Below are 22,673 nucleotides of genomic sequence, written 5' to 3'. Positions count from 1 at the left end.
TCTTCAAGGCCTGGCCCAAATGTCACTGCCTATGTGAGCTGATAGGCCTCTTTGGTGAGATTAATCAAAATTGATCTCTCCTTCCTATATACTTATAATTTATTTAAGTGATTTTTTTCTTTTTAAGAATTTACACTTTTCCCATGAATTATTGTTAATTGCTTTCTAGTATGTCTTTTCCACTGTATTTTAATGCATTGCACACGGTTGGTACTCTATAGTGTTTAATAAATGGAAGGGGAATTTTTCTTCATGAAGATTTTAGCAACGGATAAGAAGAGAATGGGGGAAGAATGAAGACAAGGGTATTGGGTGGCTTTGTCTGGTTGGCTTCAGTGTTCACCCAAGGAAAGATGTGACACCCCTGCCTGGAAGGAAAGTGAGGGACTGGTGTGAAGGAAGCTTATATCTGGAGAGGTGCCAGGTAGGTCAATGAAGAGGTGAGTAAAAGGAGGGGAAGGCCCTTTAAGTGAAGAGGTGAATAAAAGGAGGTGAAGTTCTTGTAAATCCTTTAAGGAGGTGTAGGTCCTTTAAGTGAAGCCTGGAGCATCTGCATTTTTAAAAGTGTCCTAAGTTGAGAACCGCTCATGAATTTGCAGGCAGCCAGATATTTTCAGCAATTTTTTTTTTTTTTTAACTAGGAGTTCACAGTTGGAAGGATAGAGAAAGCAGACAGCATAGAGACCCAGTATTGTTCACAATGACATCATTGACAGTGACCTTCACCATAATGACTAATAGAGACTGAACATAGGAAGGTGGGGGCGTGGCAGAATGAGGTCTCAGGTGACACTGAGAGAATGAGCAGGGTTCAGGTTGAGGAGAGAACCTAACACAACCGGTGAGGCCAGGCTCACCATGTGACTGCCGAGAACAGCCTGGGATGATTTTGAAGCCCCAGCCACAGAGATCATGACTTATTTGGTCTGGGATGAAGCCTGGAGCTCTGCATTTTTTAAAGTGTCCTAGGTTGAGAACCCCTGCAGTCAGGAGACAGAGATCTTGGAAAAGCAAAGGGGTTATGGGACGAAGATTCTACTGAGGAGAGAGGACAGGATGAAGTAAAAAGGCTATTTATGGTCTCGGGCCTGAAAATTCCCAGGAAATAGAAGGGTCTGCCTTTACATAAAAGAAAGTATCTACGTTTTAAAATCCAAATGTGATCTCAGCTAGTTTCCACTGGACAGACGTCACCATTCCCTAACTGACAGTCATAATTGGCACTGTAGTAGGCAGATGGTTCAACGGTAAAGGAAAAGTTTCAAAAAAAAAACTTATTTCAAAAGGAAAGTTGCCTATCCCAGAACAGACTTGGAAAAGTCTGAACCCAGTGAGACTGAGGAGAGACAAGCACAGAGAGGACACAGGACGCTCAGGAAATCCCATCATGGGCCAGACCCAAGGTCAGCCATCTCAACAGATCTCAAGAGATCTCCCGTGGGAGGGCTTGGAGCAACTCTCTGATTTCGATTGTAAAACTCAGGCACAGTCCTGGTTTTCTTAGTAGCCATTTATGGCTCTCATTCATAAATTTGGCTAAGAGGTTTTTTAATCCATTTACGTTTCCTGCCAGCACCACCTTTTGGAACTAATGAGTTCCATAGGTTTATAACCCGCTATGTGAGGTAGATTTCCTTTCACTTGCCCTAAACTTACTTCACTCTGTCTTAAAGAGCGCTTTTCTTGTCCTGAAAAGAAAAAGTAAACAGGATTGTAAGATGAGGACAGATTGGCTGAAGTAAGCAGAGCAGAAAAAGAGCTACATGTTATAAGGCGCGGCAGACGACCTGAAATCTGCAGTGTAGTTTTAAAAGGCAAACATGGTTGGAATGCATGACCAAGAGGGGAGCGAGTGTGCCACACAACAATGGCTCCATTGTTCTCCTACTGGTTAGCCCCTTCCAGTGGCTCAGCATACTGTTTGGGGCTTCTCTGCTCAAATGAAAGGGAGAACTTGAACATTTAGCAGATATCATCAAACTGATGAAAACACTGCAAGTGGACCCAGAAGAAAAATGAAACAAATTTGAATTTTTCAAGTTAGAGAAAAGAAAATCATTCTACACAAAAATATCTAGGATACTATGTGTAAAACGGAAAATACTTGTTCTACATTTGAATTAAAACACAAAGAGAAGGAGTCAAGATGCATCACGTGGTTATTATTTGTCATAAGAAGGAACTTCCTGACATTGGCAATTATATATAAGATCGGGAAAAGTATGCAGTTTATTTTTTTTGAAAATTCATATTTCCAGAATGATTTGGGGTTCATCTCACCTTTGTACCTGCCTCAACGGATTATAAAGACAGCTCCATGAGCTATCCACGCAGAGGGCTATGGTAATATTGGACAGGTAAAGGTACAAAACAGAAGAGTCTTTAAGCATCTTAGAAAAGAAAGGAATTTGTGGTTAAAATATAAATATGTATAATTACTAAAACTATAAGGGAACAACAGATATTTTAAAAACATATGAATTTTAGTGGACTGAATAGTAGACCAGAGTATCTGTTGCATTTTTTCCTCCGAGATCTCAGTATGAAGTTGATTACAGGAAAGTCTTGTGTTTTAATGGAAAATAGGGCAAAGGTTATGTGTAACAGGAATCCAGTCATGTGGAGCTTGCAGAACGCAGGATAGGCTCATAAAACTGCTCATTAAAATGCTCTGTTCTGAGGCAAAAGCAAATAAATGAGCTCAAGGAAAAGAGCCACAGAAATCGCCTAGAAATATTTCCATGAAAGCCTGTGGAAACAGTCCTACCTGGTCACAAGCTACGTTCAGGTATTGCTTATACAAATAGCCACACTTAAAAGACTTTTAAATACTTTCCCTGCAACGCTGGTTTTGACATTCTGCCAAAAGCTATTTAATGGTTTTTTTAAAAAAAATTTCTGAATAGACCGTATGATGAGCAAAAAATAAAAAAGCACGCATACCAGACGTTTTCAAAACAGCATGAGCAGAATAGTTTAGTTTTTAACCCCCACCCCCAAATTCTGGTTTAAACTTAGCAAATTTACAAGTTCTACACTGGCTTAAAACCTCAGTCCCAAATTATGGAAGTGAAGACAAAAAAGAGTCTTGATTTATAGGGACACTATTCTCTATACTTCACTCTCTTATAGGGCAGAAAACACAGACTGAGGAATTTTAAATCAGCAACAGTAACGGCTTGCCGGCAAAATAAGGAACAGTGAGAAGACTTCTAAGAAGGCAGTGAGCCCCAAAGCAGTGCAGACAGACCTGCTTACACCACGGCTGGCTGGTCTCTAAGGTCTCAAGCCAAAAACAACACCAACAGCCAGCAGCGCCCATCACTTACAGAGGGAACTGCACGACTTGATGCTGGTTAAGTGTGTGTGTGTGTGTGTATGTGTGTCGGGGGGGCCGGGGGGAGTCCAGACGTCCATCTGATTTTTAACGTAAATTCAGTGATGCCCCAGGCTCTGTCTGAGTCACCAGAGAGGCAACCTGGTGGAATGTCACCCTGCCAAGTGATTAACTGGAGGCAGGCCGGCTCACGGAAAACAGACTGCTCCAGAAAGAAGCACAAGGAGTGAGGCATGTGGTCTGAATTCACACCCGACTACTCTATCTGTGGCTTTTTCTTGCACCATTTCCGTAGCCTGTTGGATCCCGAGAGGGAGTCAAAATGAGCATGGAAATTTTGCCTGTCTTTTCTTTCCTTTTTTTTTTTTTTAAAGTAGAAGGCATTACCAATGGCAATATTGTCTTTTTGCTCTAATTTATTTTATCTTCAGAAAAGCAGTCTGGAGCTCCCTTGTGAGAAGCAATGCATCAAACTGAGAGATTCCTTCTAAAAAGCGAGCCTGGATCCCAACGGGCTTCCTGCCAACGTTTGCTCTGCTGTTCCAGGCAGGGTTTGTTGTCGTTGCTGTCTCTCTCTGGTGGGGAGGGAGCTGACGGAGAAGCTTGCAGAGATTTGGCTAAAATAAAAACACAGAGCTCTTTCACACAGCTACACCAAATCTCACATCCTGTGACACAGCCTAGACGTTGTTTGATAAACACATCTTGGCAACAGGCTCCTCTCTTTCGAGTTAACTCTGAAGAGGGTATTTCCTAATCCATCCTGCTCTAAACAAAAGCATCTGCTCTTCTGTTTCCCACTGGCCTCTGAACACCTTATTCTGGAATAATGCTTTCTTTTGCTTTAACAGATTTTGAAAATCAGCAGTAATCTTTCCACAGTGGTAGTTTACATTTTTATCTACACACACACACACACACACACATTCTTGCACAAGTTAGCAAGATTTAAAGCCTCTCATTTTTTATTCTTGAAGCCCCGAAAGGGAAACTGTTATTCACGCGCCAAGGAATACAGCCATTCATTATTTTTTTTCTTTCTTTCTCCCCGTATATCCTCCCAATAGGATTAAAAGCAGTCTGGGACGTGGACTGTGGAGGTCGAGGAAGAGAGAGAGGAATGGGAGGGAGAACAAGATGGCATTTTAATAGCCGCTACCACGCTGATTCAACACAGTAGGGACCTTGTGCTTCAGACTCAAACTGCTTCCTTCCCTTCCGCCTGAGCCTTGCACTTGGCCCCTTCTACCGCAGCCGCGCACTGATGTCTCCGGATAGAACTGGGAGACGAGGTAACGACCAATGGCCTTTCTGAGAATGAGGGAGAATGGAGAGGCCTAGGGAAACGATCATAATTCTATCTTTGATTTTTTAAAAAAATTTCGTCTTGGAATAATTTCAGTCTAATACAAAGGTTGCAAAATTAATACAAAAAAAATTCCCGTATACTCTTCACCCAGATTCCTCAAATGTTAACATTTTTATAAAACCACACGACCATGGTCAGTTAGGAAATTTTGAAGAGTATTGACCAGTTATTTTATAGAGTGTCTCTCAATTTGAGTTTATCTGATGTTTCCTCATTATGAAATTCAGGTTATGCATTTTTGTCAAGAAAACCACCTAAATCACGTGTCCTTTTCGCTCTGTTATCTCAGGAGACACGTGATGTCAAACTGTCCTATTTACTGCTGCTAGTGATGTTAACTTTGATCACTTGGTTTAGATGGTCTATCAGGTTTCTCCACTGTAAAGTTTCTACTTTTCCCCCTTTGGAATTAATAAGTATCTTTTGGGTGATATTTTGAGGCTATGTAAATATCCTGTTTCTCATCATGCTTTCACCTATTAATTTTAGCACCCATTGATGGTTCTTGAGAGCAATAACTATTACTGTGGTGTTTTGCCAATGGTGATTTCTATTTCCGCCTTCTCTTCTAAACGTTTTAGTTGGAATTATATTGTAAGGAAGAGCTTCCCCTGCTTCATTTAATTATTTATTCAAGTATTTAAGTAAGGATTCTTATTTTATTCTATGGGCTATAATCCGCTACTGTCATTATTTTGTTGCTGAAATTGTCCTGATTTCGTCATTGGAAGCCGCCTTTAGGTTGCCTCCTGTATCCTTTTAACACGTTCCCATCATTTTTTGAGGACTTGTTTACTTTCTGGCACCATAACGTACTCCAGGTTCGTTTTGTACTTTCTCTGCTCCAGTCTTGCAATTTCTTGAAGGAGCCGTGGTTCCTTTTATTGGAGAATAGTATAAATAACCCGATCTTTTTTTTGTTAGAGTGAGTCCATAACTCTTCTAGTGGTAAAAAGCCACCAGCATGTGGGTAGGGAGAAACAAAGGCTCTGAACTTCCAGTGTTATGGGGGTAAACTTTTCTACTGCCATAAACTTTTTTGAAATCTGAAGTATTGTGAGATTGTGATTGATAAGAAATGTACATCCGGTCTTGGTTCTGTTCTTGGAACAGAGCTCCTAAAACTCTTGAAATTTCCTAAGTGATAAGAGCTATGAAGGTGTCTTTTGTTATTCATAACAAGCCCCTTTCAACGACACCTGAGTTTATATTAATGAGGGGATTTTTGGAAAGCCCCTAAGGATGGGGGCTGGTTGCCAGTGGAACTAATCACATGATTAGAGGGTTGGGACTTTTAGCTCCATCCCCCGACCTCTGGGGAGGGGTGAGGGGCTGGGGGCTGGGTTCAATCACTAATAGCCAATGATTTAATCAATTGTGCCTATGTAATGAAGCCTCCATAAAAACGAGAAAGGATGGGGTTTGGGGAGCTTCTGGGTTGGTGACCACGTGGAGGTGCTGGGAGAGTGCAATGCCCAGAGAGGGCATGGAAGCTCGGCACCTCTTCCCACATACCTTATGCATGTCTTCCATCTGGTTGTTCCTGAGTTATATCCTTTTATAATAAACCCGTAATCTAGTAAGTAAACTGTTTTCCTGAGTTCTGTGAGTCACTCTAGCACATTATAGAACCAGAATAGGGGATTGTGGGAACTTCTGATCTATATAGCAGGTTGGTCAGAAGCACAGGTGACAAGCTGCACTTGTGATTGGCGTCCGAAGTGGGAAGGGGCAGTCTTGTGGAACAGAACCCTTAACCTGTGGGATCTGACAGGCCATCTCCAGGTAGATAGTGTCAGAATTGAGTTAAATTGTCACAGAAGTGTGATGTCGCAGGATTGCTTAATGGGTGGAAAACCCACACATCTGCTGTCAGAAGTGTCGTAGTGTTGCAGTAGTGTGAGAGTAAAGGACACCCACAGAGGAGTGTGTTTTCTTCTTACAGATATCTATGGCTCTTCCATTACAAATTCAAAACCCACTCAAATTTTTAATGTTTAGCAAAGATTAACTTGGACTCAAACAAGTAAAGCTTTTACCACAATGTTTAATATTTTTTACTGATTGTTTTATAAGTCAAAGCAAACAAAAGATAATTAAAACTTTTAAGTGGTAATATCATTAAATCAAAAGCATTATAAGCATTTAGTGTTTGTGGGAAAATAAAAGTCACTGTACACATGGCTTTTAATTACTAGACATTATTATTGTTGTTGTTTTTATATCAGCCTAATTTACCTAAACGTTTACCCATTTCTTTGTCCATATTCTTTCTGGACCATTTTCCTTCTTCCTAAAGAACCTCTTTAAGAAGTTTCTTTTGTGTGCATCTATTGGCAGCAAACTCTCGTTTTTGTTGTTTGAAATGTCTTATTATACCTTCTCTTTAGAATAATACTTTCATTAGGTTATACAGTTCTAAGTTTACAGTGTTTCTCTCTGTACTTTTAAGATTATTCCATTATTTCTGGTTTCCATTGTTGCTCTTAAGAAGTCTTAATTCTTGTTCCTTGGAAGTTGATCTCTCCTTCTCCTCTGGATGCTTTTAACATTGTGTTTTCGTCTTTGGTGTTCTGCAATTTCCTTACAATGTATATCTGCATGTTACCTGTGGTGCTCCTAGATCTTAGAACTCATGACGTATATCAGTTCTGGACAAATTTTAGTCATTGTCCCACTCTCTTCTAGAATGATGATTAAACATATGCTAGACTTTCTCATGCTGTCCTTCATGTCTCATATACATTTCCTAACACCCTCTCTCTCTATGCTGCATTCTGAATAATTTATTCAGCTATACATACAGTCATGTGTAGGAACTGGCTTTTATTAGCTTACAAAAACCCACTGTGCACATCTCTTCCCAGGTCTGCATTCATTGTCACCACATTGACAGCTTAAAATTGGCCACGTTAGGAGTAGGTGCACTATGGAAATTGGCAAATGCTACATAACATGGCTTTTTTCCACACTCTGGAGAACTAGTTATTAAACATTTATCAGCACTCCACTGTATACAACCCATTTTACTTAGTTTCTCTTGATCTGTTTAATCTATTCATAAAGTTTTAATTTCAATAATTGAACTTTTCACTTCTAAAAATTCTATTTCATTCTTTAAAAAAATCTGCATTGTCTGTTAAAAAATAAAAAAAGGTGTTCTTCTCTCAAGTTGGTGAATTGCTCTTTTATTTCTTTAAACATTTTAAACATAGTCCAAAATCTTTTCTCCTATTTGTTATTCTCTTGACCCACTCATGACAGCTTCTTTTTTTATGTCCTTTACATGCTGGATTGTGTATTTATGTTCTGATGGGCCTTATTTATGTGAATCCTAACAGGTCTGATGTGTTGGCACATACTTCCAGGAGCATTGACGTTTCTACAGGCTCCCAGAACTGCTTCCAGCATGGGTCTACTTTAATTTCTCAGCTTTCATTCTGCTTGACTATGCAAGTGGTATAAATCTGAACCCCAAATCACATGATAGGAGACCTGTAAAAATGAATTCTCAGAGAAGACTTTTCTTTCCTTCCACCCAGAACCCAGGCCGAGATAAATAACTTTCCTTGATTTCTCCCATTACTGGCAGGTAGATCTTTATTGATCTACTATTTCATTGAAGGTGTATCTCTTTGAGTGTTCTGCTTAGTGCAGGGGTCTTGGTTTTAATTTTCCAACTTGTTCTGGCTGAGGCTTCTTCTCCTACACCCATATGATTATGTAAACCCACAGCTCTTGGGTACAGTAGTGGCAAATGCCCCAAGAACAGCTGTGGCTTCACCATAGGCTTAACTCTCTGCTTTCCAGCTCCCTCTTTATTTCTGCACCCCAGGGTTTTCTCATCTTTCTTGTGAGTTCAATTGGGAATTTAAAAGAGCACTTCTCACACTGTCCTCAATATTTCTAGATATTCTGAAATCAAGATAGCTAGTCTAAAAAAATTGCCAGAAATCAAAGTCCACATGTCTTTTAAAAAGATTCTGTCCTAAGATTAGTATAGCTAAGAACAGTAAAGATTTGACAGCCCTGATTGGTGCTAAGTCTTTTCTTTTTCTTCAGAATATCCTATAGCAAAAATGTTTTTATACCACAGACACATACACACACACATCAATGCATTATGTATTAAACTACTATGTGGTAACACTGTTTTTAGCTATTTCAGAATAAATATTGATCCTTACAAAACATTTTGTAAACCATGGATAAGTGGAATCAGAGGTTGATATTAAAATCAATTTATGTTCTAACTACCATTTTTTTGGGCCAAATTTTATTTGGTTCCCCAGTACTGTAGACTTCTAGTTTCCTTTGATACTGGTAACAATACTGTGTACTATTTGGATAAATATGAATATATACTTTGTATAAATATAGAGGTATATAATTTTGAAATTGTTTTACTTATATAATTTGTTCTGAGATTTTGACCAACTTTGTAACATAGGTAGACTTATTTCCTTCTTCAGAAATTGAGAGTCAAAAAAGATGCATAATTTTTCCAAGGCCATACAACAGAAGTTGAAGAGCTAGAATTGAAATTCAGCTTTCGGAGCTCTAAGCTCAACGTGTAATGAGCACAAATCAATCATGGAGACTGGGGCATTTTCCTATCTCCATGGGGAAGAAAATCCTAGTGGAATAGAGGGCTCTGTGATTAGGTCAGGGAGCCATATGGACACATATAAGTAAAGCAGTGGCTCAATTTTAGTACAATTTCAATTGTTTATATGCTTTTGAAGTGTTTTTTCCCCTGAAAGTTATGCAGCAATGATTTAGGGAATCTTTAGTTCAAAGAAGTTCTGCAACATAGATGCTGGTACAGAGGACCAGTATGTTGAAGGCCTACTCATTCCTTGCCTTTCTAGTTCCAATCAACATGCACATCAAAAGAAAAAATGTTCACCTTACAAACAGTCAACTAAAAAATATCTATATCAGGAGTTCACTCAGTGAAATGATTTTTCCATCTTGAATGCAGTAACAATTTTAAGACGCAATCTCTCCACCTTCAGAGGCAAATCCTTGCAAACCAATAAACTGGAACTCTTCATGAATTCTTGCACTCACAGTGAGATTTGTTGTGACAGTTTTCAGTTCAAAAGTGCATTCCTGTTCTAAGTGGACTACATGGGATCATCCAGTGGAATGAAGTCCAGTATCACACACACAGCTGTACTCTGAGAAGTAATTTTAGACGTCAAGATAATGTATGTCGAAGCTGTGCAAAACCACAATCCGCCAGTGGATCACGATCCCTTTTGGCAAACTGCTGTTTATTGTATTAGTCTCTGGCTGTACAATGATCTGGGAAGCTGAAGGATTGGAATTTGTCACTTAAGCCATTCATCCTCAGCTGCCAAGAGGTGGGCACATTCTGACCTCCGGAATTAAAGCTGGGCAGAGTTCCATATACCATCCTACTAAGAATGCGGTCACTATAGCTCCAATAAAGACATCCTGTCTCGGCAACACAGTGTGAAGAACACTTCATGACTATCAAATTGTTTAGATGCTTCGCATTCATTTTCGTTGGGTAGAAGTCTGTTTTCCTTTTATCTATGTATAAACTAAAAGTGTGTCTTGAAATGATATATTAGATTTTTTTCTATAGCTCTAACTTAAAAACAGCTGAACTTATTTTCCTGAATACACATGAAAACTCCTGAGCTGAGACCTGATATATCAAGTTTCAGCCTGAAGAATTTTTTTGAGCCGACGGTTTATGCTGAAAAATGCTGACAGATGTCGAACAGCCTCAGCAAAGCAGTTTTTAAGGGAGTCCTGGGCAACAGACCATGTGGCTGCGTTGAAAGTGCTAAATTCTTGTTGCTAAACAATTTACTCAAAAAAAAAATTCCTAGCATTTATTATATTAAATTTTTAACAGATATTTGGAGAAAGCCATCAATTAGTCCGCAGCTGAGTTTTTGGAACCTTCTAGTTGCCAGTTTGCATTTTCTCTGGGCACAAGAAATCCTATTAGATTTATCATTCTAAAGGGTCAGATAAGAGCCAGACTTCTGGAATTATAACTGTAAAAGCATAAAGTAGGTATCTAAAATTAAAAATTGCTACAGGAAGTCCCTGAAACCGAGAGAATCTAGGTGGTTACCATTTGCTTGCTTTCTGGCACTGATTTTTCTTTGTTGGGATACTAAAATATGAGTCAGGGGAACTACAAACAACATAGGTCTGATCAGAAACAACTGAATGTTTATTAAATGTTCTACAGGGAGTTCAGACTTTCCCAGGAGGGTAATAATTTAAAGGATGTCAGTGGATGCAAATGAATTTCAGCCGTAAGAAGGAAGAAGAGGTGAATGGTACTTTTGTCTTTGGGAGAGCTGGAATTTCAGACAGGCTCCATTTTGGATAATTCTATTTAGCCTGCCTACATTTTCTGATGTTGTTTCAGTTGGAAAGGATAGAATGATATTCCTTATCCCTGCATCCTGAACGGTTCAGCAGTGTTAGGCTATGCTGTTAACAGTCATCAGGTTCCGTGGATACGCAGATAGACGAGTTTCCTGCTGATTTAAAAAGATCTTATGAATTGTGTCTTGTGTAAAAGAGAGCAAGACCCTTTTTAGAAAGTATAACGTGAGTAAGATCTGAAGCTATTTTCTTCTGCTATGGGTCCTTCAGCATACCCCAGTCTTTGATACTCTAAAAGATCATCTAGATACTTTACGGCATTGCTGTGCTCTTTGGAGAATGGTTCTTACGTTAATTTTTCTCCAAGCTAATTATTTCCTTTCTTCTTCTCTAGTCATACCATGATAGTTAAACAATCTTCTAAAAGTCTGAGCGCTACATAAATGATCAAGTGGCACAGAATGTTGGTTAGCAAAGAAAAAAAGAAAATCCACCTCTGTGGATTCATCAGCAATATCAAGTCATGAGCAGGAGGCATATCCCACCTACAAGAAATACACACACTAATGAGATAAAGTGGAAGAGTATGAAAAATGTGCGCAACTTCACAATGTTCTTACCACGCCAAAAAGTCCTAAAGAACAGAAGGAGCAAGTCAACTGCCACTAATCATGTAGAAGAAGGAAGATATTCTATCATAGCTTTTATCTTCTTCGCTTGTAAAAAATAGCAGAGTGATTAATTGAAAGGTAAAGTATAAAAATTTGAGCCGATTGGGCTTATCAAGTTTGCAAACTTTGAAAACACAACAGGCATTTTTATTTTCAGACATCTATACCAGTTTAGCATTTCGCGCGTGTCATGGGACACGCTTCACACAATGAACGTGTTTGCTGCTTCAGTGTAATGTTTTTCTGCCTCTCCTCCTCCTTCTGGTCTCAGGACGAGTTGTCTATAAACATGCGGATTTGGTGCTGCTGTATTTCTAACTCCCGACAGTATAGTAATCCTCTTCACATATTATTGTGTCATTAAAATGATTGTGCATAACCACTGAATTCAGAAAAATAAATCCTTAAGGCAAAAATACTCTTTGGCCAAACAGACCTAAATAACATGTGTATTCTTTACAAGCTAAGTGACCGTTGTCTTCATTTATTCCCTTCTAGTGAAGTCAATTCAGAGGATGAACATTTGGGAATTTTTAAAATTTAAAAAATCTTAATTTAGAAATGGATATTTGGTAATGTACCACTGTCTCCATATTACCTTGATGTGAAATTCAGAACAAAATATTTTATAATTATTTTCATATTAAAATGATCTAAAATTAATGACAACTAGGTCCAAGACGATTATCAGACCCAAAACAGTAGGCTAAATAAGGAGAGGTCACGTATTCCTACATAAACTAGGAAGGGAAAATGAACACCACTAAATATAAACTCTGTCTCTGTTCCTTCAAAGGGTCTAATAATAGCAGCAGCAGTCACTTACTGAGAACTTCTAAGTGTCAGGGACTGAACTGAAAGGGCTTTATTGATTGTATTTTCTCATTTAACCATTACAATTATCTTTGAGGGGTGTGTGTTATTTCGCAGTTTGCATATGAGGAAATCGAGGCTCAAATGGATTCAGTAGTTTGTCTAGTAAGTGTAAATGCCGGGATTCAAAAGCCCTGCGTCATTAGAAAATAGTCAGTATACTTTCAGTGGGTGACCAAACACGTGCTAGAGGAATTGGTAGGGTATCCGGGTGGGAAAGAGGTCTAGAGAAGGGCAAGGGAAGAAATGATATTCCTGGGGACGTCTCTGGGGTCAGGAACCTCTGATATTGGGAGTTGGTCATATTGGAAGGTTACCCAGAAAGTGTTCTTTCTGTCTGCTGACACCTTAGGTAACATAAGTTACATTATTTATTTATCGAAAATGCTCCTGGGAAGATGGGGGATTGGGCAGGGCTGACGGCACCTCTCCAGAATTTGAATTTACCATTTACCAGCTCTGCGAACTTGAGGAGATTATTTAATCTCTCCAAGCCGTGGTGCCTTCCACCACAAAATGGAAGTAAGAACTGCAATGCATAGATATTAGTTGTGAGAAATGAATGAGATTTTTAAAATACCAGTAACAATGCTTGGCATGTATTTAGGCATTAAACAAATGCTACTTCCCTCTTCTCTTCTGTACTTAAGTTTTACTGAAGTTTTCATATGTTAAACAGATTATTACTGTATTTTTTCTGGGTTTTCAAATTTTTGGGTTCCTTGATTCTGTTATTTTTCTGGTTTGCATTCATTACAATGAACAAAATATTCTATACAAGGATGTGTGACAAATTTTGGTAGAATATTAGAAAGAACATGGGCATAGCAATTGGAAGATATGGACCTGAGTCCCGGCTCTACCATTCATCTATCCAATGATATTTGTAGGTTAACCGATCAAGAGTCAGTCTGATTCCCCTCCTTCGTATGAGATCTGTTCTTCCAGCTTCTTTTAAGATCTCTTTTTCTTTGGTGCCCTATAGCTTCTCTGTGATGCGCATAGGTGTGTATTTGTTTATTATTCTTCGATCCTATTTAGAACTTATTGTGTTTCCTGAATCTCAGAATTGGTGAACTTCAACAATTTTATAAAATTCTGAGCCTCTTTCTCTCTCTCTCCTCCTACTTCCCTCAATGTTCTAGCATACAGAACTGGATTAACCATAATCCTTAGTTCATGGCAGTCTGTCATCATTGGTCAAGTATGGACCAATTTTATTTATTTATTTAGATTTTAATTGATTATTATAATGTAATAAGCACCTGTTAATTCATTACTAAAAACAAAAGCTAGGATTTTTAAAATAACCTGCATTTACTCGTATGGTACCTTCCACCAACTCATCCCCCTGCTTCTGCCACCCAAGGGAACCATCAGTGAGAACAATCACCATTCCCTTACTTTCCTTTTATAGTTGTTTTATTGAATCTATATATAGCTTTAAAGAGTTATTTTTATCAGTTATTTTTAATTTCATAAAAGGAATATACTGTATATAATCTTTTTTCACTTATATTGCTAATTCATGCATACTGTTGAATGTACTGTAGCTCACTTGTTTGGGATTCTGTATAATACTCCAATGTGAAAATAAACTGCAATTTATTCATTTGCCCCTCTATTGATGGCCAGTTAGGTTGTTTCCAGAGTTTCACTACTATAAACAGTGTTGCTATGAACACTCTGCTACTCCTTTGAATACTGCCTTTTCCCCATTCTCTCTATTGTCTCCTTCTAGAACTCTGATTAGATACACGTTAGACCTACTCAATCTTTGGTCTCAACTTTTTTCTTTGTGGGTGGTGTTTTATTCTGATCTGTGCTTTATTCTGATCATGTATTTATATTACTACATATTTTCCAGTTCACTAATTCTTTATTCAGCTATGTCTAATCTGCTTCATTGACTCTTTTTGATTAAATTTTTCATTTCAATGATTGTGTTTCATTTCTAGAAGTTATTCCCCCCTGAATGTGCTTGATCTTTCTTGCTTGACCTACAAGCTTCTCATTTATTTCTTAAACATATTAAACATTTTAATTTTATTTCTGTGCCTAATAATGCCAATATCTTTTCTTCAGTGGTCTGACTTCACTGTCTGTTGTTTCTCTTGGTTCCCTGCAGTGGCTTGTTGCCATATGTCTTTCCTTCCTTCCTTTGTTCCTTGTGAGCTGTTCATTTTCCTTGGAACTCCATATCCAAGGGAGTTACTTAAGGCTTGGGTGAAACTTGCATTTTTCCAGAGAGGATTTATGCTTGCATCTTCTGGTTTGTCTGGGGTACTGCTAACCCAGGAAATTTAAATTCTGTATTGATGTTTTTCATAACACGCACACAGCGTGAATTCAGATGAGGGCAGATTTCTGTTTATATAGTCTAATAGCCTAAAGGCAGATCACCACCACCATCCTCCTTCCGTTTAGTGCCAAGGTTAATAAAGGGCAATTACGTTGTTTCATCCTTCTTGAAATTGTGTTTATTTCTAGCATACTCTTATACCAAGGTAACAGTTTGCAGTATCAGCCTGTGTGACAGTCTCCTGTTAGCCTCCTTCGAACTAGGAATGTCTGAAGCTTTACATCTGTTCCCCAGGCCTTCTTCGGCCACCATGAAGGATGCTCAAGTTCTCAGAGTTTGGGTGAAATCCTCGGGATTAAAACCAGTTCTAGCACTCGCTCACTTCCCAGGTTTCCTGTTTTCACTTCATTTTCTGGCCTTTATTATGGATTCTTTCCTTTCGAATCATTTTGGCAACGCATTTGAAAACAAATTTTATATATTACATTCAGCATTTTAACTATAAGTGTGCAGGGTATCCACCAGAGTATCTGCTCTGTCATTCTGTTGAAAATAGAAGTCTATCTGTGCCCACTTCAACACTTATTTTCTATTGCAATTGTTTCTTAAGTCCTCAGTCCTATATCCGAATACATTTGCTCACTCCTAGTATAAAGCTCTTACTAAAATATAAAGACGATCTCAAATTTAAATTTCTTCAAAGGATCCATAGTGGTCTTAGGATAAAGTCCAAACTCCTGTCCACGGCATACAAAGCCCAGTAAGATTTGATCTCTGTCTATCTCCCCTGCTCCTCAGCCTCCTTGGCACACCTTCATACAAACATCATGCTGTCATAGCCATCTACCTTCAGTTCCCCCAAAACACTCTCATTTCTCTGAATTTTTATGTATACTGTTCCTCTGCCTGGGATCCACACCCTTTTACCCAGCCTTCTCCCAGATTCTTACTTGTTTCCTGCAAAATTCATCTCAAAAGTCACTTCCTTTTCAAAGAATTTTAGGTAACTCTCATCTCTACTTCCTAACATAACTGTTATAACAATTATCATACAAGGTGATGATAAATGATTTTCTTGTCAGTCTTCCCTACTAGACTGGGAGCCATTTGAGAATGCGGATTCTTTCATGCTATATACCCAGTATTAAGTACAGTGTCTGACATATGGAAGGTGCACAAAAACACTTAAAAGTTTGGTAAATTTGATAAGCAGGACTTATTCCAATGGTTAACAGGGTGTGTGTGTGTGTGTCTGTGTGTATGTGTGTAGGTGATGTGTGGTTTAGATCATCTGCTCTTTAAAATTATGCATGATTTTCTGACTTCCCATCAATAAACAAAATGGAGAGCTGAACTTCCATTCTCTCTGCCCTACAGATTTTGAAATGCTTGATTTATTACCATACCACCCCAAATGCCTTTGGAACCAAATTAATAAGGAGAAAAATGGTTAGTTCATTTAGGAAGCCTTTAACTCACAGTTGTCTGAGAACTCTTTTGTCCTCTAATATTGTTTTCTCTAGCATAATCAATTTCTCTTTCTGAAAGAACATCAAATAAGAAAGCAAGATATAACTGAGAAAATACTTTTTAAGAAACAAACATTTTAAAACATAATGAAACTAAGGCTTTGTGTTTGATTCCTGTCTATGAAACGGAGAGATAACTAACTCTTAGGGTCTCACTCTAACTCCTCCGAATCTTCTGGAAAGGGAATTTTTATTCCCTCTATGAATAAAAATTATATTTTCTTTTCCAAGATATATTTTAAAAAGATTCCAGTTTAGCAAAAGTTCTAGGCACATCTGATTTGGACATGAGACCCTATGCATTAGTCATCTACAGACAATGGAATAAAACCTTTATAAGGCCATAAAATGTGAAGTATTCTGAAAGCATTGGATATTACTGTACTTAGTGAAATATAATAAAAAGAATGCCAATATCTTTAGAAAAACAGATTTTGTGATATGTTTACACATGTCCTTTTGTGAACACACACACAAAAACACACACACGTGAGCCACAGAATTAGAATTCTGTTGGCTATTTTTCTCAAAATTTAAGCCATCAGCCATTAATATTTTGAAGTAATTCCTAGTCTACTTCCAGTTTGAGCTGACTCCATCATAAAAACACTGTGAGAAAGGAAACAAACTGCCTAGATTCCATTTGGCAAATCCAGGGCTTGTAGATCTAACTGTGGTTCAGCCTCTGGCGCCATCAGTTGGGCTCAAAATCAAAAGCTGTGGAAGGAGGTAATTAGCAGGGACTCTAGACCACTCAGTTGGCAACAGCAGGCTTCTTATAGCCACTGGGAAAGTGGGTGGGAAGGGGTTCAGAAATATTCTCTAAAATAACATTGCTCCTTTAGAACGGAGGATTGCAATTTTGGGCTGTTTTCATGGAGAAAAAGTTGGTTTTGATTAACATTCCTATTGACACATTTGTTAAGGTGTCACTAATTAGAAAGTTAAACTACTAGCAAGGACAATCATTACAGGTTCTTATTCACTAAGAAGACAAGAGTAGAAGTCGCCTTCTAACCGACTTGCAAAGGTAAAGGATACTGTGACCTGGCATAGCGACCACCAGCAATTCTCGGCAAGAAAGCATGCAATTCCCCATCCCATTAATTCGAGCAGAAATTAAACCAAAGAGAGGCATTTTGCCAAAGCAATAAAAATATAGTTATGTGGCTCACATTCAGAGGATAGAGTCGTCTGAATCTTGCCTGACTAGGCTGTTGATTTCTTCAACTTCAGTGTTAAACAGAAAGAAATTGGCTACGTTCAAGCCACTCGATTTGGCCATAGACATGATCATTTACAGATGAAGGCGAAGCAGCCCCAAAGTGAACAGAAGATGAGAAGACTGTGTTCCAAATTGACCAGCTGAAGGAAAGTTTATATTTTAAAAAAACAATCACTTGGTCAGTGACTCATGGGGAAAGAATTTCTAAGCTTTCTTCAGGGAAACCCCAGTAAATAACATGTATAATAAAATGGAGATGGTGTTGTCTGTTTCGTTGGGCGGTTCAGTCTGCATAATAAACCTTTTGGCAAAAAAAAGAACGTTCTGAGCACTATTCTCTCTGGGAAACCCCCAAACAGCAAGAACTACTGTGGCTTCCTTACAGTTTTCCAGAATATTTTCTATCTCAGACTTACATGCGAAGTAAAAACTTGGAAGAAATGTGGAAAAAAATCTGCTTTTTGTTATAGGGTTGAGGATTTTTCAGTTGGTTGCTGCCATGATTCACACTGCACTCCACTCCTCTGACTCAAAACCACATATCATAAAAAGCAACACTGACTGGAGTGAATTCTTCCTTCTTTGTCCCGAGGAGCACCAACCGCTCTAAGTGCCTACATGATACACAAGAGGAATGAATGAGAAATTCTCGGCCTGCAGCAATTTACTGCAATATAGTGTAAATCATATACTTTCAAAGAGATCTGGAGTTCTCCTTTTTTTTTTTCTCCTGTGGGGTTGAACTGACATAATCTATAACAGTTTCAGTTCCTCTCTTTTTAATTAGCAAAAGCTTTTGGAATTTTGTTGTTTTTGGTTTCTAAGAACATCGTGCAAGAAAAAAAAAAAGGTCGAGCAAAATAAAATGTGCTTCTAAATGATTAAAGAAAGCCCGGTTTGTTGGGGATAGGAACAGTTCAAGTTCTCTATTCCCCAACCCCCTGCCCAGAATGCTTTGTTCCAGCCACACGGTGTCTAATCAGCATGTCTTTAGATTATTTTATGTTAATTAAAATTATGGTTAGTTTCGGAGGTTAATGTATACATGTGCATGTGGCTTCAAAGGCTTCCCAAATTACTGGCTGAGCTCCCTTGCCTCGGGCAGGCCCGATCTGTGATAAAACTGACCACATTAAACCAAGTTTATTGCTGTGGAGTTTTTTTTTTAACTCAATGGAGAAAATACATTTTGCAGGTTTCTTAAAGAATTTCCCATTTTAAAACACTCTCTCAGGATTTCTAAAAAGGTAAGGAAAAAAAAGAAAAAATGTAAAAGGAAAGGAACAAAGAACTGACTCATACCAGAAAAAACCAGCTTTACAGATTACTGAGAGGCAATGGATAAGGCACAGAACAAGACAGAGCTAGATCACGGCTCCTACCACATGCTGGCTGCTGCTTTTTTTTAAACTATAGAAATGTTTCAACACATTGATTTAGTGAGAGGAAATCCTACAAAAGAAAATGGATGAAAAATGATTAATACGATTTAGTCTAATTCATTCTTCACTTTGTCTAATGCAGATGGTAAAGCTGCAGGCAAGCGCTCAATGTTTGTCAGTGACTATAATCAGGAGATGCTTGGAAGAGTGGTCAGCATAAACCTTGACGGTCCCAGGGGCAGAGCAGCCCAGTGGGAGCTGGGTGGGAGACCAGTCTGGGAGACAGGAAAAAACAGAAGTTGAGATCAGCAATGGGGACAGAGAGGTGCTTCCTCTGTGGAGGAAAGGCAACCCACGACTTAGAAGGGATTGTATCCACCTACATCTGATTCTGATCACATACTAAATTCCCAGAATGAATCTAACCCCCCAAAATTGGGAAGGGGCACATTTTTCAATTATATCATCATCTATTCCTTAAAACTCTCCTTGCTTCAGGCCCTCACCACCTTTCTCCTTGACTACTACCAGAATCTCCTGACAGGTCTCCTGGCTCCCATTAAATTCATCCTTCACACTGCTGCTAGACTAAACAGTCTAAAATACCACTCTGACCTTTCATAGCTTCTTGATGGCACAGCATGAAGTACACTATCCTCAGTGACCTGATCCCCTGCCTGCCATGTAGACATAAGTCCCACCACGCCTGAACTCTACAAGTCAGGTGTTACCCATTAGGATGCCTTCACCACCCATCCCACAGGCTACCAGGTCCTCCTTATGAGCCACTGAACCCTGAACACACCTTTTATCATCCTCTGTTGTAAGTTTCTATTAGGTCATGAGCTCCTGAAGGACAGAAATCATGGCTGACTGAGTAATTTTTGGATCTTGGCACCTAGCAAGTGCTCACTAAGAGCTTGTTGAACTGAACTGATGTGAAATGAAAGAAACAATAGATGACATGAAACTCCAACAGATGGGACAAGCAAGAAAGATGTATGAAAGATGACTGGCTCTCAGGCTGCAGTCACTATCAGAGACTGGGAGGTGACCTGGGAAAATCTAGGCAAGTACACTGGCTCCCTAAAGTGGGGGAAGATTCAGGAAGGTGTTGCTCTAAAATATAACTGAACTCTAAGTGTTTGTCACATCTCTGGGTGCTTTGACCCCAAAGCATAACATAGGAAAATCTATTTAAAACCATAGTATTTTGATGGAGCAGATAACTTGCCAGGCCAGGACACCATTGGTTCCTGAGCAGATGACAGTCTAATGCTGATAACAGGGCCAGGGCAAGAGTGAATGACACTGATGAGGTTTCTAAGGCAACATAAGGCAATGCAAATGCTGTAGAAACAGACTGGTGTAAAAATAGATGGAAACAGATAATACAGTTTGGGTAAAAAATTTCAAGAAAAGCATCACCCTTTCTGCATCCCCCAAGGACAGCAAATGCAAACTTTCAATACCGTCAGAAGGCAGGAAGGAAATTTAGTAGACTCTAGACTCTAAAGTAAGCCCAAGAATGGAACAGTCTTTTACACATTGAAAAGGAACAACTTTTGACATAACCAAATATTTCACAACCAGCGGTTATCCTCAATTCTCCTTTAAAAGCAATCAACCTTTAATTTTCTATTTAGAAAAACAAGTGTCAATGGACGTCATGGTCACTTTGTAGGCTACAAAGTATAGAAGTACGGAAATTACCAAAGAGGGAAAATGTGAACATACATTTTAACAAGTTAATGTTATTTAGCAGAATAGTTCTAAAAGGGAAAAAGGTAAAAAAAAGAAAGAAAACTAAAACTATAATCCTGTACAAATAAATTTTCTACTATTTATACGTGTCAAGCTCAGATCCACTTTTATTCTGGATTTAAAACCAAATGAAGTACTGGTTATACACTTAGGCTCATCTGGAAAACTCCCTGGAAGTGTTCAGAGCTCCTCAGCACAAAAGTACAAAGAGATATGGTAATGACTTCCCTGGACAAACAAATATACAGAAAAGAGGGAGGTGGTTTGAGCTCTCAGGGCACACCCGGTGGCCTGTGGCTGCTCTGATCCTGCTCCATGAAGAAATGTATGAGGCCTCTCCAGATCTTCCTTCCAGCCTGGGGACCGCCAACAGTCACTTTCAATGAGGAAAGGGAATGATTCCCCACCATCAGTCTCAGAGCTGCGAACAGAATCCCTTCACAAGCTCCCCAGCTACTGGCAAAACACTATTGCTCACAGCTGACAGGAACTCGAGAAAGGTGTAATTAGAAAGCTGAAGTTCCGGTAAATCTGGACTTAGGACATGATTCTTAACATCACATCAATCTACCTCACAGTAAAATCAAAGGCTGTAGGTGTAAAGTCTTCCTCAATGGTGACAGAGGGAAAATATTAATAGTTTCTGTACCTTACACTATGTCTACTGTTGACACCTAGAGTAGTTAATTCCAAAATTTAGAAGTTATCACAATTGCCCTGGCAGCTTATTTAAAATGCATATTCCCAGCAGCCAACCTCAGATGTTCAAATTCAGAAGACTTGGGAGTAGCCCAGGAGTTGGCATTTTAACAAGCTACTTGGGTATGTCTGATGCAGGTCAGGTGGACCAACCTGAGAAACCCTGTGCTACAGGCTGCTCCTCATCCTTCTGCCTACTCTGCAAGAATGCTCCCCACAGGACACTGATACTACAAGATGGTGAGAGCTATTGTTTACAAAAATGGGGGGGAGGTGTTATTGGCTAAAATCAGTTCAAGAATTGCAGTGTCAAACATATTTACCTGTTTCTTTACCAGTGTCGTCAAATTTTTTCAACTGCTAATGTACTACTGTCTCACCGGAAGAGAGATAAAGAATACAACAATCCAAACATTTATAGTCACCAAATCTCCTTCTTCTTTAAATAGGCTGAGCATACTTTGGGAAATGCTGCTATATAGAACTTTTATGTAAGAAAATATAAAAGCAGAGAACTACTGAGGATAATCTGTAGTATCTAGATGGAAATGGTTTAGTAGTAGAGTATACAAGAATATCCAGGAGCAAAGATGCTGGGCTACGAACAAATTCTGAATGTAAAAGCCAACCAGTAACTCAGCAACAGGTAGCCCAATTGATGCCTTTCAAGGTGTTAGCAAAGAGTAAAGTTCTTGGTAAACAGTAAGTTTCGAAAAGAGGTGATATTTGGAGAATGAGGATGATATCGGGGAGGCAGAACAACAATTGGATCCAGAATCATGGTGCTTTAACAAAGTCCAGACAAGTACAAAAAATAATGATATTAAAGATAGCCCACACTTTTTGAGAATTTACTTCGTTCCTGGTACTGTTCTACAGACATCACAAGTGTTAGCTCATTTGGCCTTTGTGAGGTGGGGATTATCATTAAGCTCCATTCAGCAAATGAGGAGAGAGGCTTAGAGTAACTTGCACAAAGTCACGCAGCTGTTAAGTGGCAGAGCTGGGATTTGAGCTCAGACGGGCACTTTAAAACACTGCACTTCTTTGTCCCTTTAATCAGAAGGGTCAATGGGTTTACAGTTAAAGGAGACTATCTGAGCAGCAGGGATCTTTTTAAAAAGGGAAAAGCAAATGATCA

At 38.9% G+C, this 22,673-nt stretch overlaps 1 protein-coding gene and 1 long non-coding RNA gene across 30 annotated transcripts in view; one reads left to right on the top strand and one right to left on the bottom strand.

The window, feature by feature from the left end:
• Positions 1-22,673, bottom strand: part of DNM3 (dynamin 3) — a 567,669-nt gene that overhangs the window by 62,905 nt on the left and 482,091 nt on the right. The gene's annotated exons all lie outside the window — the stretch shown is intronic.
• LOC138924218 (uncharacterized) lies at positions 3,220-5,754 on the top strand. The gene is made up of 3 exons (XR_011438999.1): positions 3,220-3,355; positions 3,769-3,888; positions 4,405-5,754. It is a non-coding gene; the product is annotated as an uncharacterized lncRNA (long non-coding RNA).

This window comes from Equus caballus, chromosome 5 (genome assembly GCF_041296265.1).
Source record: "Equus caballus isolate H_3958 breed thoroughbred chromosome 5, TB-T2T, whole genome shotgun sequence".
NCBI classification, from domain to species: domain Eukaryota; kingdom Metazoa; phylum Chordata; class Mammalia; order Perissodactyla; family Equidae; genus Equus; species Equus caballus.
The sequence above is the reverse complement of the archived record's forward strand: the minus strand, read 5'-3'. Positions and strand labels throughout refer to the sequence as shown.